General features: G+C 43.9%; 1 pseudogene across 8 annotated transcripts; it reads left to right on the top strand.

The window, feature by feature from the left end:
• The first annotated feature begins 1,625 nt into the window (after positions 1 to 1,625).
• 4930453H23Rik (RIKEN cDNA 4930453H23 gene) lies at positions 1,626 to 16,711 on the top strand (annotated as a pseudogene). 8 transcript variants are annotated; one of them, NR_169172.1, is made up of 5 exons: positions 1,626 to 2,064; positions 3,629 to 3,799; positions 3,897 to 3,995; positions 4,752 to 4,890; positions 15,972 to 16,711. The product of NR_169172.1 is annotated as an RIKEN cDNA 4930453H23 gene, transcript variant 8 (transcript). The 8 variants fall into 8 exon arrangements; NR_169167.1 differs by having other exon boundaries at positions 3,520 to 3,799; NR_169166.1 differs by having other exon boundaries at positions 3,520 to 3,809.
• The last annotated feature ends 413 nt before the right edge of the window (positions 16,712 to 17,124 follow it).

The following is a 17,124-nucleotide window of genomic DNA, read 5'->3' as shown; positions in this document are numbered from 1 at the left end:
TTAATTCAACATCCCAATCACTGCTGTTCTCTGGGGATTCCAGGATACTGTGCACATGGATGTCCTAGTCTACTGTAGATTTCATATATATATATTGGATATATATATATCCATTCAAATACACACACCACACATGTTAACATGCTCTGTTCAAGTAGCAATGACAAGAACAGTTTGAGAAGGGGTCTCTGCATAGCAGCTGCCTTCCCTGTGTTTCACTCCCTGCCCAAAGATGAGTGAAACAGGGGAAGAGGAACATCAGTGGGTAAGAAGAATTGGCAGGTTTTGGTAACATTCAGGTTGTCTAAAGGTTTTTGGGAACAGTGAAGGATTTTAAGGCTGTGGGAAGTTTGGGAGGTGGTAGAGGCTTTCAAAAATTACCAACAATAGAGAAGATGCATGTTCACAAATATTTGGTGAGCATGAGTTCAAGTGGATGCATAGTGTCCAGGGTCCCTGAGATTGTCAGATGAGAGTAGTCTGGGAGGAGACTAGAAACTGAGGATCATCACCAAGATGGAGATGCAGATGTGGAGCTGGGAGTCAATAGCAGATGACAGCAGAGCACAACACTTAAGATCTAACCTGCCTCGCTCTGCATGGAGCTTCTAGGGCCTGTTCTATCCTCCACTGGGTACAGCATGGCACGGTCCTCCATGCTCCACTTCCTGATGCCAAGCAGAAATGCTAAGGAGAAGATGAGCATAACACCTTAATGCGGCTGCAATCAGTTGGTTGCAATGTAATGTTGCCCCTCGTAGATGATGCCTGCCTTTTCAAAGGTTCTGTTTTCCTAAGGAAGGTATTAAAGAGGAGGTCAAAGGAGATCAAACAAGGACCCTGCATCCTGTGGAATAGGCTAAGTACAGTGGTATTCATGTATGCACTCTAGTGCAAAAACCCTTGATTTCTATACCTACAAAGCCATTTGGAGGCAGGGACTGCAGGTCCTTTGATACACTGATGCCTATGATAATGCAGGAAGTCCTTGCTTTGATCCCCAGTACCACATAACACAGGCATGGTGGGCTAGGCCTCTAATTCTGGCATTTGGGGTGTGGGGGCTGGAGGATCAGAATCTCAAGGGCATCCTGGTGAGAAAGGGTGTCTGAGGCTGGCCTGGTCTATATGAGCTCTTCACACACACACACACAGACACACACACACAAACACACACAGACACACACACACACACACACACACACACACACACACACTAAATGAATGCAGTCATCAAATTTAAATGATTACTTAGGAATTCACATTGACATACACCTTTGCTTGAGCAGCAAGCTAAGGGTTGAATCTGCTTGATGATGCCCAAAAGGAACACTGAGCAGTTTCAGTGTGTTACTCTTAGAAGCAGACACAAGAAACAAAAGAAATTAGTGCTCTGTGGTGGATTCCTACAGAAAGGCAGTCCCTGCCCATTGCACAGAGATTCTCTGTCCTTTTTCAGTGCCCTTAACCATGTACAGTTTCTCCTAAACCACCATCCCAAGTACAGAGCTCATGACCAGTTTCTCCATCCCTGCACTGGTAGACCACAATGAGCACCATGGAAACCCTTCTCTTGTCACAATGACTCCCAGAAAGACACCAGAGCCTTAGGCAGGGCTCCCCCCAGTCTTGCCACACTGTCCATCTCAGCTGGGATTGGGATTGGGGGCTATTGATCTCTGAGTCCTCAATGAAGGAGTGGAATTTGATTTCCTAAGAAAAGACAAAAAATAGCTGGTTCATCACTGCAACAAGCTGATCACCATCGGGACCCCTGGTCTTTTCTACTTTTTCTAACTGCCCTCTCCCTGCAGGAAAAAAAGCCAATCTTCTCAAGAATCTTACTTCTCCGCAGAGGCTCTGGCCACATTCAGACACCAGTTCCTGAGAGATCTGTGCAGGAGAGCCCAGCTTCTCAGCACTGTCTGTAGATCCTCAGCTCTGAGAGCTCGGCTGCCTTCCATTGGACAACATCTGGTAGCAGGAAGAGCTGAAGCAGCACTTGGTATCCAGGCAGTGTGGGACAGGGTTCAGAGACAGCGAAAGGTGGTCTGCTACCATCAGGTGAGGAGAAAATTGGGTTTCTCGAGACCAGGCTCATATTTGATGTTTGCTCATCAGGTAAGTGTGGCCTCCCTAAGGAGGAGTCGTATCCTGTCTCCAGTGATATGTCTGTGACCTAATGTTCTCAAACCCTGTGGAGAACCTTTGGTCCTTCTCTGGCTGGAGAAACTGGACCTCCACAGGTTTTATGGCTATAGGGAGCCCATTAGATTTGAATCTGTGATAATAGAGACTCCATATCTAAGTTTATGCCTCGTATCTTACTACATCCTCCATCACAAAAGATTTACAAATTTGATGGGCCACAATTGGCCCTCCAAGAAATCAAGATGCAGAAGCAGGCAATTAATGGACAGTGTGGTCTATACATTAAGGCTCAGAGCAGCTATGGTTACACAGTGAGGCCCTCTCAAAAAAAAAAAAAAAACGAAACCAAATCTGGGGGAAAAAAAGTTCACCAGGAATGATCAGAACTATCACAGACATATATGTGGGTCACTGACTAGAGAAGAGGTCAAATGTCTCGGGACTTTCCCAGAACAGTCAGGAGAAGGGAATGCAACTACCAGCCACTCCTGAGACATCTATGAGCACCCCTTTAGTGCCTCTGTTGGACCTTGGAGCAGCAGCTGGCCTGACCTCATCACAGAAAGATAATGCTTTGAGTGGGGTGCTGGAGCAGACTGAAAGCAGAGCACAGGAGCGAACTTGGGGAGCCTCTTCAGCTGCTTGGCAGCAAGGGTACAGGGTCCTGACACTGCAGCATAGGAGGAGCTGAATTCCTACAGCAGGCAGAGTGAGCTCTGGCATGTCAGCTTCTTCATGACCTCCTCTGCTAAGAGATGTACTAAGGATATATTGCTTGGGGCCTGTTAACCCAAGGCAGAGTGTATTGCCTATCCCAAAAGGCCTTCTGAATCTTAGAGAGGATGATATAATAAATTTCAGCCACCCAAAGTCACAACATGGGTGGCTGATTGGCACAGCACTGATGAAAAATCAATTGGACAGGAAAAGGTGTATTTTCCTGGACATAATCGATCAGATACTCTTTGCCCTAGAAGGCTTAAGGTATGGCCAGAGGACTTAGAAAGCACGTGTTCACATCCTTGTTATGGTTATTGATTAACCAAGATTGTCTACGATAAATAGTGATTGCTACATCTTGGTCAACCAGACGTATGCATTGGTATGGGTGATGGCAACTAGAATTGCAAAGATATTAGAGATTCTAACCACATTACAAAGCACACAGGTGTTCCCAGTTTTACCTGGCCTCCTCAGCAAGTTAGTAGTGATGGAGAAAGTAAGAAGGGAAATTAAGAAAGATACACGGTGTTATTGAGCATTTTTTTGTTTTTCTATTTATTTCTCTCTTCTCCTTCCAAAAAATACATCAGGACCTTGGTTATTCCTCAATCCCCTCCTCCCAGGTCACCCTCCTCCCTCTCCTAGGTCTACTCCTCCTCTGTATTGGCTGAGAATATAGCAAGTCTCCCAGGGATATCAACTGAACATGGCACAACAAGATTCAGAAGAACAGGAACAAACCTTCTTCTCACAGCTGGAAGAGACAACACAGTAGGAGAGAAGGGGTCCCAAGCTCTAGGGAAAGAGTCTGAGACAACTTCACTCCCAGTTTGAGGGCTCTCACAAGATCACCAAGTTGACATCTACATTTTCAGAGGGCCAAGCACTGACCCATACAGACTCCCTGATTGTCAGTTTGATCTGTGTGAGCCCCTGTGAGCCCTGCTTAGTTAATTTTTTGGGTGGGTTTTCCTGGTGTCCTTGACTCATCTGGCTCCTAAAATCCTGTCTCTCCTTCTTAGCTTGGCATCTCTGAGCTCCAAAGGGAGGAATCCGATTGAGATCTTCAAGTGCAGTTCTCTCTCTGTGCCCAGTGTTTGTCTGTGGGAGTCTGCATCTAGGTAAGGAGTTTTTAAAACTGAACCCAGGAGACATCATTTTCTTGTGCGTCTTCATATTGTGCATTTGATGAACTCAAACGTTAGGAGATTTTTGGCTTTGCGGGAGCTCTGGATTTCCAGTTGACAGTTGTGTGTGGATAGGATTTTACAGGATGGTACATTGACCCTCAGGGAGAACATCCATGTTTAGTCTATGGCAGGTGTAGGGCAAGGTACCCACTGTATAGAGGAAGCATGGCATCTCACATATGGCCAGAGGCTCCTTAAGTAGATACCAAGAGAAGGTAAGGAATGTACAAGGGTCAAGTGGGACAAGAACAGAGATATGCATCAGTGTGAATGAAAAGAAGAGATTAGAAAAGTCTGAGATGGACAATTGCTTACATCCCCAGGATAAAAGTCTACACTTCAGCAGACAGAGTTCTATAATGCACCCCAACCCCCACCCCAACATGTTGGAGTTGTGTCTCTCTGGCATGTTCTGTGTCAAGTGGCACATGGGGATGGTGCACATACACAATGTATATTTTCAAGACCTTCATCTCATAGGGACATTTCCTGGTGTAGAAATATGGCCACAGGCCCCAATCTGAGCCTTGCACCCAAGAAGTGCTCAGAGGAGACACTCCTGAGGACTAAGGTGCACCAGGCTTGTGACTGGATACAGGGCAACTTTGCTCACATACTCAGTGCATTCCTTAGCAATGGATGGGTTGTAGCATCCATAGAAAATGTTTAACTCTGATTTCCCTACAGAGCCCTCTGAAAGGTATCAATCGGCCACTCCAAACACCATCCAATAAGAAATACAAGAAGCACTCTGAAGAAGTCGTTGCTCCTAGACATACCCAGACATCCATTTCAGCCAAAATAATTGAAAAAGACCCATGAAGAGGTAGGTTCACCTTCGTTCAGATCTGAACATAGAGCGTGAGAATGAGCATGATTCTGAATGGAAATTCAGGGCACTTGTGGAGGGCAGGAAGAGGATGATGGCCTCTCAGCCCTTCAGATTCATAGCTCTGAGTTTGAACAGAGGACTCAGTCAGTGTGGGTGTTCTGCACAGAGAGGAGTTGCCAGGAGCGAAGGCAAGCCTCTGATTGTAGTGTGTGTCAGGTTCTGTCCAAAGTGGTTGAGCTTCAAATTTCACTCAATTATCACAAAGAAGTCTTCCAATGTGGGGCCCTTAGGGACCCTCCCCACTTCACAAAATGACTCCAGTGCTGAGAGAATCAGCACAGCAGGTCCTACAACGTGATGGGTCTAGGACATAGACACAAGTTCACAAATAGTGAGCTGGGACATAGACACAAGCTCACAAATGGTAGGGCTTGGACACAGACAGATGCATGCTTGCAAATGGTGGAGCTGGGACATAGATCCAAGGTCAAAAATGGTGGGACTTAGACACAGATGTAATGGCACAGCTAGGGTGTAGACACATGTTTACAAAAGGCACAGCTGGAACACAAACACAAGTAATGTGAACTCAGAACTGGCAGCACTTGAGAGGCAGAGGCAGGCAGAAGTCTGTGAGTTTGAGGCCAGCCTGATCCACTAAGTGCGTTCCTGGGCAGCCAGGACATGGAGAGAAATGCTATCTGGGAAACAGAAGTAAAGAAGTGAGGAAGGGAGGGAGGGAGGGACAGAGATAAGGAGAGAGGTGGGGAGAGGTAAGGAGTGATGGAGGGAGAGGTAAGGAGGTATAGAGGGATCAAGAGAGGAACATGAAAAGACAAGTGAAAAGAGAAGAAAGAAGAAAAGAACTAAAAGAGAAGAAAAGTCATAAAGGAAAAAGAAAACAAAGAAAAGATGAGAGGGGGGAATGGGGTACTAACTCAGCAGGTAGTCTCTCAACATCCTTTCAGGCCCCACTAATGTACCTGAGACCTCCAAGGAGAGGGCCCTTGCAGTAAATGGTGGTTGTGCTCAACAGACACCACCCGTGGAAGCTATATTTTGGTATTGCCTCCAATGAGGAGAGAGGCTAGAGAGTGTGCTTTCTTTTTCATTCACACAGCAGGGCATGCAGGCTCTTTGCATCCAGAAAAGGGTGATTTTAGAGTCTTGCAAAGGAATACAGAGAAAATCAGGATTATACAGATTGGCAACTCCAGAATTTACTAATTAAATCTTTGAAACCCCCCTTTCCCCCTCTCATAGTAGGGATTGTCACCTCACATTTTCATGTATTTCTCTTGAGAATAGGGTGAGAAGGAGAGCATCAGATCCACACCCCATGAGAGCAGGTGCACACTACTTGAAATGTGAGGGTAGGCATGAATCGGGAGCAGTACAGATGACACAAGTTTCACCTGAAATGTGAAGGAAGGGAAGGTCTCCTAAAGGGAAAAGGTTCACTACCCCTCCTCACTTTGAAGTAGATAAACTACACAAAGGGCAGAAATCTACAAGGTAGGAGACATGTGTCGCCTTGACAAACGTAAACAACAATAAAGCACATGTGGCCTGAAAGTGGGATGTTTTATGGTTGGACAGACAGATCAGCTACAGGAGAGAAGTTATCTCCCGCACTCTAACAGGTTGTCTGCAAACAGGGTGGGTTATTCCTCGTCTCTTGAGAGTTTCTTTGTACTTTTGAAGCAGGGCCTAAGGTATCCTGTTTGTGGAGAATGCAAGTCTTTGTAGGTGAGTTGGTGACCACAGAATTCTGTGGTGTTATGGGGAATAGCTGATTCCAGGCTTCATTTTTGTATTGTGTTTCTCTGCTTTCAAACACTGACATCCTCATGGCTACTAAAAGCAATGTTGGTCATAGGTGTTCATTCAGAATAGTCCTCAGATTCATGTGCAGTAGGGGTGTTAGTGTATGGGTTGTCACCTGTGCTCTCTGTGAATATTTTCATCAACAGGTAGGTCTTGGTAGTAACTCATGGTAGTTAGTTTATTGTCAGACACAGCCGTGTCCTCTTCTATTTGTGGCCAGTTTTCTAGTTTGACTTTCTTAGGGATTCCCCTTCATCCTTTCTTTTCCCTATAAACAAGTTCAGGTAAGGGGCAGAACATTTGCTGTGCAATGGCTGGATGGAAGAGGATTCATTCATTCATCAGGTCTTGCCCTGATGGAGTTTCAGGTCTTCTCCCAAGGAGTCTATCCATGTTTCCCATCATATACACACCTACTTGTCCTCCTCTCCATTGTGTCTTGCTTTGCTAAAGATGTGATCTTCAGGGCCCAAAGTTCCCACTTGATATCCCACAGTCAATTGATCTGAAACCAAATCCTGGTGGAAGCAGTCTCCTGAGTGTTTGCTTATACCATCTTCAAGATCCAGATTTGATGGCAGTTCTGTTGATTTCCTCTGTCACACTCATGTATGTCCTTGATCTTACCCAGCCATGATCAGTCCTGCCTAGGGAAAGGAGATTTTGAGCACATTTCTTGATCTGTCTTTGACACCCACCACAGGATCCCGGAAAATCTCCTGATTCATTGGCTGCTCTCCTGTAGGGTCTGGAGACCAAATTTTGAAAGCAAAGTTTTCTGTGGGCTTCCATGCTCTCCTGCCTGGAATGTGAACCTAGTTCTCCTAAACACATATTGCCGTATTAGATGGCTTCTGTGGGTTGGTTTTCACCAACCCACAAAATTCATAGACCTGCATGTGTTGTTCGCATGCTATTTCAGAGAGAAGCCTGGTCCTCCAGACAAACGTTACTTTGTTTATTCTGTTAGCAGTTGTATTGATGGATTGATGTTAAGTACCACACCGCATTTTAAGGCTAAAGACCTCAGTCAACCATAGCCTCACAAACTCTCAGAAAATATTGTCATGATAATAGCAAAGGTAAAGGACAAAACTTGCCTGATAATAGGTTCCATTTCCATGACAAGGGATTTCCTCAGCACTTCCTGAATGAGTAGGATAAAGTAAACAAATCATATTTCAATGGGTAACCAAAACAGCTAAACTTAAGGGGTCTGTTACAGGAACATTTACAGAACTCTGGATAATTCTTCCTGAAATCACAGGGATGTGGGCGTTATTGGCCCATGCCTGTAAGTTCATCCTTCTGGAGAGAGAGGCAGGCAGATTGCTGTATGTCTGTGGCCAGCCTGGACTATGGGAGGGCCTGGTTAGACCCACATACTGAGCAAGACCATGTCTCGAGGAAACTAACTAAACAACTATGAAAAAAATGTTCAGGGGTGAAAACTCCATGTGAGTTTCATGAATGATTGACATTTCCAAAAATGAAGACCTGATAAGGAGCAATTTGTATAGGACCCAAGCAATAAGTTCTTATTGTGTTTTATTCTTTAACCTAAATTCTTTCTTTCAGAGGGTGTCATGGGTAAGAGCATATTAATACCATTTTCGTCTCTCTATCTCCTTATGTGAACTGCTCCAGTATTCCCTCTCAAATTTTTCTTGAATTCAAGGCCTCTTCTTGTTTGATTAGGGTAGTTACACAGGCACACATGTTGCACCTACAGGAGGACACAGAGATTGATAGATACATTCTCACAAACCCTCTGAATCTGTTCCATGTTACTCCAATGTGGATAGGAGTAGGGCTTACCAGGTGAGTTTGAGGAACTCATCATGGTGTTCAACTTTGCAGTGATTTGATTGTTCCTTTCTTGGCAGCCACTGAAAGTCTGTAACTCTTTTCCCAAGGGGATTGGGGCTTCTTGAATTTCCCTCATCAACATTGGCATGTAGACTATTGTGACCATGATGCAAGTCTTTGTTTACACAAACATAGTGTTGAGGTTTCATAGGGTGCAGCATCCATGTGTACAGGATGTTAGATCCACGCCCTCATCCTGAACTTCTGGCTTATACAGTCTCCCCACCTCCTTGGCTGTGGTCCCTCAACCATGCCTTTAGCAGTTCCTTTGTAGATGTACTACTTAGATTACAGCTGAATTAGATGCTCCTGGCTCTTTCTCACTTTTGTTAGGCCATGCCCTCCGCTAAATTCTTCCCTTAACCACACAACTCTAAGAAATCATTTCTTGGGCTTCCTCTTCCTGTCCACTAACTAATACCCAGCACAGCCACATGGTGGGCCTCAAGAGTGTCCCGACAAGGGTTGAAACCAACATCTCCCTGTTTCTTGAGGATTCCATTGCAAACTGAGGAGACACATTCCTGTGCTCCAAGCTGAGGCTATCGGTTGATGCATTCAAGTCTTTCCTTTCGATACCAGTAAGCCTCAAGTGCCACTATCTTTAATCACAACCTCTTCTCTGAAACAAACTGTTTTCCATCTTACTCCTCCATTTCACGCTCAGAAGAGAGCAGAACATTGATCAGAATAACTCAGAGACAATCACCATAGATAGAAAGTTTCTATCTAACATATGCCATAGGACTGTATGAACCCAGGTCCTTGAAAATTGCTTAATTATCTTGGAACTTATGTCTTGAGCTTCTGAACTATAGTTATACTACCTTGTGAAAGCATTCATAAGAATACATAATTGCTAAAACTACTTTAGGTAAAAGCTAGTCTCTGATGACTTAGATCCACCATAAATTCCTAAGGTAAACTGGTGTCTGAAACAACCATGAATTCCACACATAAATATAATGTGTCCCTGACCTGAAGGTCCTTTTTCATTCAAACAACCAAGCAGTCCTTGCCTATAAAAACTCAAATGAACTTGAAGTCAAAGACGCTTATCTCCATTTTCCTGGGACCAGAATATTGGCTTTGATATTCATGAATATCAAAGACTCTGAATAACTTATGCAGGAATCTCAGGCAACCTGTAACACTTATACATGGGAAAAGGGCCAGGGTGTATTTCAGCTGTAGAGCAACTGTCTACAATGCCCAGGGCCCTGGGTTTCATGCCTAGCAACTCAGGATGAAATCAAATTGCTGCATCAGTAAGCGATTGTGGGTGTAGACCTCATGTGTATTCAGGTCTGGTGATCTGTGGATGCTACTCTTCTCACTGAAGCAATCACATCCAGGAGCCTCTAAGGAAGTCAGATTCTTTCTACTCATCAATATCTAGTGGAGGGCTCAAGAGATCCTCTCTTTGTCTTTGTGCAAGTCTTTTTTATTTTCCACCAAGCTGCTTCTTTGGATGTGTTACTCAAAGATTTCTTCCCACAGATGAGCTAGCTGGCTTTGTCCTGCTACACAGTCATTCTGACTACAACTGCCTTTCACCGGGGTAATACAGCACTCAGTCCTAAGGCTCATTGTGGTTTGCTTTTGTAGTTGCTCAGGGTTTCCCCTGTTGTACATTACTCTGAGCAACCCTCTGTTTTACTGCTAATCATTTGTTCTCAAAAATCAAGTTGATGGGTAGGAGGAGGTAGGTCATGTCTTCGTTGTTTGAATGAGCAGAACATACAACTATGTCCACAGTGGATATGGTTCTGAGAGCTGTAAAGTACACAAATGTGCCTAACCACACACACAGGTGAGAATCAGTTTGAACCAAACACGGTTTCCTGTGGAATACTTCTTATCATCACCACAGTTTTATGAATCTAGATACCTTCTCTTTTGCACATGTAATATTGTACTTTTTGAGACTATAAGTTCAATTTATATGAGAATTCTATAAAGCATTTAATCAAGATGAACTATTTCACAGACATCCATTCTTGCTCCCATTATATCAAGTTAAGGAACAGATCCTAACAAATAGATTGAGAGACCTTGGAACACTCAATTCTAAATGGGTTTTCAGTATCAGGTGCTACCCCTGGGATTCAGGCCACCCCCAAGGAATGAGAGGTAGAAAGTGTAAAGTACATGGGGTGTAACAAGAGAACAGGGCCCTCTAAATCAACGTGAACTCCTGAGTACAAAGTGAACAAGTGGGTCTCTGCCTCTTGTCTTTTGCTTTCGTCATTTTGTCCTGTCCAACTTCAACGTGATGGTACTTCTTTTTACTTGTTTTATTTTACTTTCTTATACTTGAATGTTATCTTTTAATGGCCTGTTCTTTTCTAATGAGACAGAAAGGGAGTGGATCTGGATGGGAGGGGTGTGTGGAGGAACTGAGAGGAGTGGAGGGAGGGGAGACCATAATCAGAATATATTCTGTGAGAAAGAATATAATTTTCAATAAGACTTTTTAAAAAAAGAACTGATTGTATTCTTAAGCACCATTTATTTTGATGCTCTTATTATTTTGATGCTCTTTTTCATATCCTTAAGTCTATCTATAACCCCACCCCAATGGTTCCCTCAGTGTAACACATCTTCTACCACCAATGTGGATTTTCCATTTGAAGCATGGAAAAGAGGGTTCATGGGCTTCAGAGCTCTTTGTACCACAGTTTTAGTCTGTGCCATTCTTGTGAGTGACTCCATACCCTCAGGATTGCCACTGTTTCTCAATGAACTTCATTCCCCTTATCTCCAGTGTTTAAAGTATTATAGTGTGGGTGCATGCTTGGACATGGTGTCCATGCTCATTGCTCTCAGTTGTTACTTAGGAGAGATTCAGTTGCCATGAAATTGTCCCTGCTTCTCAGGGTATTAGCATTGCTGCTAGTATTTGCAGCTGAACACAGGGCAACTTGGAATTTGAATCACTTCAAAGGTGAGCCGAGAGTTGACCAGGCACTTGGGGAGAAGAGACAAGGGAACCTAGCTGCTGCTTTCTGTTGGAGAGTGTCTTTATAAGCCTTTCCCAACATCATGGTATGGATGGTGACTACTTACAGGTACCTCCCTAGAGAGTGAGAGGCACCTACTCAGTGGAGAGTAACTTCTAGGTCTCTGGTCTGCACAGCTCATGTGTGGCTCATGGTGACCCGATAAAAGCCCCACTCCTGCACTGACTCTCTACTCTCCAGCTTCACCCAACAAGGAAGGAGGACAATAGGAACAAAGGCTTTACTTTAGGGAGCCCTTTCTCCATGGCAGGTATTTCATTTACTCAATGTCCTTTTAGGGAGCTTCCTCTGTGTAGCAGAAAGTAGACAAGGAGTTGGGCATGCTCCAGGGCACTGTTGAAAATTCCAGCTCCCATTGAGTTTACTTAGTACTATGGTCTACAGAAATCACCATTGAGGTTAATGAATCAACATGCTCTGATGTCCCCTTCAGTTGGAGGCAGTGTTTTCTGTTAGGAAAGCAGAGCAGGAGAAGGCAGGTTGCCGTGGTGAATGATGGGTATGCACTTTTTAAAAAAAGAAACTTTTTGAGATTAAAACTACATCATTTCATCTTCCCTTGCTCCCCCCCACACACCTCCTGCTTATTCCTCCTTACTGCCTTTCAAATTCATTGCCTTTTTTTACATTAACCTTTATCATATTCCCATATGTATACATAATCCTAAATGCATACATACAACCTGTTCAGTCTGTATAAAGTTGCTTTCAGGAGTATTTTTCAAGGCAGAGGTTTTGGTATTGGATAACCTATTGGTGTGGACCTTCTCAGGGAAGGCTGGGTCTCCTAGTCTTGGCATTCTTTAGTTTCCTATAGTTCTTTATACAGAATTGGACCCTCTCTGTGTTAGCATGTCTACTGGTGTTGTCCTTTGTTGGCTCACAGTTTTCCACTCATGTTGCTCAGACCTCATGAGTCTATCTGCTGACATTCCTAAGAGACAGACTCTCACAGCTAACTCCCTAATCCGCTGGCTTTACAGTGTTTCTGCCCCCTCTTCCACAGTGATGCCTGAGCCTAAGACACAGGAGGTTTGTTGTAAATATATCATATAGAACCTGGCTTCACAACTCTGCGTGATGATTGGTTATCGTTTTCTGTATTGGTCTCTGTCTGTTGCAAAGAGACGTTTCCTTCAGTGAGGGTTGAGCACTACACTTACCTGTGGGTACATAGAAAAATACCTAGAATGTACTTGGGGGATTTTGCTGGTTTACAATAAAATGTCAGTTGCAGTATCTCCTGTAAGATTCATGACTTCACCAGGCTGTGGGTACTTGACTAGCTTCCCAGTACCAGGCATGATTTCTTCCTTTTGAGCAGGGCTTAAGTCTACTCTGAAGCTGTTGGCTACTGCCAACTGTGTGTGTCAGTTCTGTACCTTTCAGGTTATAGTGCAAGGGCCTACACTTTTGTTGTTGTTGTTTTTGTTGTTGTGTTTCTGATTCATCTTGCTGTCTGAGGCATGACATTTTCTCTATATAACAATGACTGTCTTATAACTCAATCTGTAGGGCAGGTAGCCTTGCACACACAGAAATCAATGTGCCTCTGACTTCAGAGTGCTAGGATCAAAGGTGTGTGCCACCAGAACCTGGCCCCACTGCATGCTCTTTTAAATGGAATGTCCAGGGCCAATCTCTCTGATAAGGTCCTACCTGAGCAGGTAGTTGAAGACAGGGAGGAATTGGGGTCAAAGGGGATCGGGAGGAATAGTAGGCATGAGAGGAATGAGTACAGGAGAAGTAGGAGAGATTCAGACTCTGGCAGAGCATCCAACGATGCAGGGCAGCTGGAGAAATCCCCAAAATGTTGGGAAGACAGTTAAGTGTAGAAACAGTTGCAACTGGATGGCAAATGCTGTTGGATATAGGGAAATCTGGAAATTTTGGTCACTGTGTGTGGAGATCTTCTGCTTTGCTAGATTTGGGGATTTGCAGGTGTGTGGGAAATACTTTTTTAAGAATCTGTGATGCTTTGTATATGCTTGGGCCAGGAAATAGCACTATTAAGAGGTGTGGCCTTGTTGTAGTAGGTGTGCCACTTGGGTGTTGGTTTTAATGTGCTAGTCCTAGCTGCCTGGGAGTATTCTGCTAGCAGCCTTCAGAGGAAAATGTAGAACTTTCAGCTCCTCCTCCACCATGCCTGCCTGGTTGCTGCCATGCTCCCATCTTGATGATGCTTGGGCCTTATGCACCACCTTTACTACTTTATTATCCCTCCTCCACTCTTTCTAAGGTTCTGTCTACAGCCCCTGTATTCCTTTCTTTAACCTTCTGTCCCTTTTCATTGGCTTTAGCTTACTTTTCTTTTTTTATGGCATTCATATATGAGAGGAAACATATGATATTTGTCTTTCCAAATCTGGGTCTTATCACACAAAATCTACCCTCTTCCCTCAAACAATGTAGTTTTTTTCCTTCCTTTCCACCATGGAAAACTCCCTCTTGTAAGCACACCACATTTCTGTCAATTAGTCCATTGACTGAATCCATTACTTGGGTTCTGTTGCCAGTGTGGATATTTAGGTATCACTGTAGCAAGGTAGCATTGACTCCTTTGCATTATAGTGATGAATGTTCTGGTTGGACTATGTGGGAGTTCTATTTTGAATGTTTGACCACCTTAATGATCTCCATAACTACCTCCTTAATGGTGAGGCCATGGTGCCATAGGCCTTTAATCCTAGCACTCAGGAGGCAGATGTAGGCAGATTTCTGAGTTTAAGTACAGTCTGAGAGAGAGAGAGAGAGAGAGAGAGAGAGAGAGAGAGAGAGAGAGACAGAGACAGAGACAGAGACAGAGACAGAGACAGAGACAGAGATATTGTCAGGACAGCCAGGGCTACACAGAGAAACTCTGACTCAAACCAAACCAAAACCAACCAAACAAAAAAATTATCTCCATAATGGTCAGAATGATTTACATTTCCTTCTGTGAAGCCTTCTTAACTCATCCAACCAAATGCTCTATGTGGCCTTTGCTTTTGCGTTTTCTCAACTGGGGACTGGGTGGTAGCATAAGCACATTTGACTACAAATCTTCCTATGCTAGTCTAGTTATTTCCTTAGTTTCAAAGGGAAACTCCTGTCATTCCCAATAAACTCCTTCAATGCACAGCCCTCATGTGCACCATACCCGGGAAGAGTAGGTCTTATTGCAGGTAGCAAATGTTTTCGGAGAGGTCAAGAGTCTTGCCAGGAGCCAAATTTCCCTCTGATAAAACACTCTCAGCTTTTATTCCATGGATCAACCCTTGAAGCCTGAAGCCTGAACAGGACCCATAAATGCATGTGTGTGTTTGTGTATACATATTGCTAGCTACTAATTATAAATACATAAACTCTAATAGTGCATGCATCAATTGAATTACCCCCGTATCTATCCATCTGTCTCTGGAGATTTTATAGCTACTAGCTTCATGGACAGGCCTTGAAAGATAGTCTGTGCCTTTGTGTTGCTGTGGTCACTGTGGCATTCTGTGCTCTCCAGGGTCTGACCCATGCCATATAAGATGGGAAGACATAGGTCATCATTTGCCAACCTCGATCTGTGTCCATTGACTTTCTACTTGTGCTCATTTTGCTCCTTTCTGGTATTTCACTTGTCTCAGTAATGAGTGGGAGTTAACAAAGCACAGACAAGCCTATGGGTCACACAGAGCACAGAGAGCACACAGCCTCCAAGTAAGGACTTAAAGGAAGCAGAGACAGGCAGATTTCTGAGTTTGAAGCCAGCCTGGTCTACAGGGTGAGTTCCAGGACAGCCAGGGCTACACAGGCTACACAGAGAAACCCTGTCTCAAAAAAAGAAGAAGAAGAAGAAGAAGAAGAAGAAGAAGAAGAAGAAGAAGAGGAAGAAGAAGAAGAAGAAGAAGAAGAAGAAGAAGAAGAAGAAGAAGAGGAGGAGGAGGAGGAGGAGGAGGAGGAGGAGGAGGAGGAGGAGGAGGAGGAGGAGGAGGAGGAGGAGGCTGTTTGTTTCAAAAGACACCAGTATCTGAACGCTAAGAAATAGTGATCTGTGAGCTCCACTTGCAGGAATTCTTTCCTCGAGTTTCTTATGGCACACATACTCAAAACTACAGGCATATCCTTGCTAAAACATATATTCCAAATACAAAGAGCACATGCATCCTTTGCTTGTTGGTGAGTTGGTACCAAAACACACACATACAAGAAAACACAACACAACACAACAAAACACAGCTGCAGGAAATGAAAGTTTCCATTTCTCAAACCATGAGAGGCTCCTTCCAAAATGTGTATCTGTGTGTCCATAGGTGTTCCAGGAGTGTGTACAACATGAGCTCTTTTCAACAGACCCTTTGTGTTTCTAACGTGTTTTTTTTTCCTTAGAGAAGATGGATGAAGAGCAATACCAAAAGAGTTCAAAATCACCTCAAAAGATGCTAAAGACAGTTGAATTCAAGAAAAAGAAACACGTTAGGTTTCTGTTACCCCACAAAGCTGACAAGGAAAAGAAACCCTCTTCCCCAGGAGATACAGATGAGTCAAAGTTCAGATGTGAATGCCACCACTGCCAGATGTGTGGGGGGAACACATCTGGGATCTCTGAGGGAACTGGGACAGAAGCAGTCTCTCCATCATCCTCCTGGTAAAAGCTAACACTAGACCTCAGTAACTTGACACTCAACCTTCATACCACCCAACCCCATCTTGTACAAGACACCATATCAAAAGGAGAGAACAAAATTCAGTGGTCAAGGAAAAACAAAAGGATGTTTCAAAAGGTTCTATACAAATGGACAGAATGACTGTGACACTGTCATCCTCATGAGAAGGAAGATCCAAACCTACAGGATCATGAGTGTCAACATCTTTTGGGGAGCATGGTCAGGAGGAGTAATGTCCAACCGAGTGATAATAATACAGCCAGATCGTGATTCTAATCTATTCCACAAATATAGCCATCTTTTCCTTGGTAGTTTAGGCATCTTCCCTGAGGCATTCTGAGAAGAGATGCTCCTCAGCAAGGATGACCAGATTGTGATTTTTCTATACTCCCCATGTCAGTGTTCCCATAGGGCTTGCTACCATTTTTCCCCTCCTTGTTGCCAATAAAGTTAGAACATCTATGTAGGGTTTCTGGCTTGCTGTTTTCAAACTGCTTCCATTTCATTTTATCACCTTGTACCCAGAAGGAGCACAAGGCCTGATGGGGTGTGTGTGTGTGTGTGTGTGTGTGTGTGTGTGTCTGTGTGTGTGTGTGTCTGTGTGTGTGTGTGTCTGTGTGTCTGTGTGTCTGTGTGTCTGTGTGTCTGTGTGTCTGTGTGCCTGTGTCTGTGTGTGGGATGTCTGTGTTGATGTGTGTGTGTGAAATTTTTGTTTCAAGACCATTACAGATACAGAATCTGAACATACAGAGCATTCTTCACCTAGTTAAATCCCTGATAACTTACCTTCCATTATACAACAATACATCAAAAGCAGGGCATCAACCCTGTTTTAATGAGTGTTTAGAGTTTTCTGTCCCTGTATCCTATGTGCA

Source organism: Mus musculus, chromosome X (assembly GCF_000001635.26).
Source record: "Mus musculus strain C57BL/6J chromosome X, GRCm38.p6 C57BL/6J".
Lineage (NCBI taxonomy): Eukaryota > Metazoa > Chordata > Mammalia > Rodentia > Muridae > Mus > Mus musculus.
This window is presented reverse-complemented; position numbering and strand designations above follow the sequence as displayed.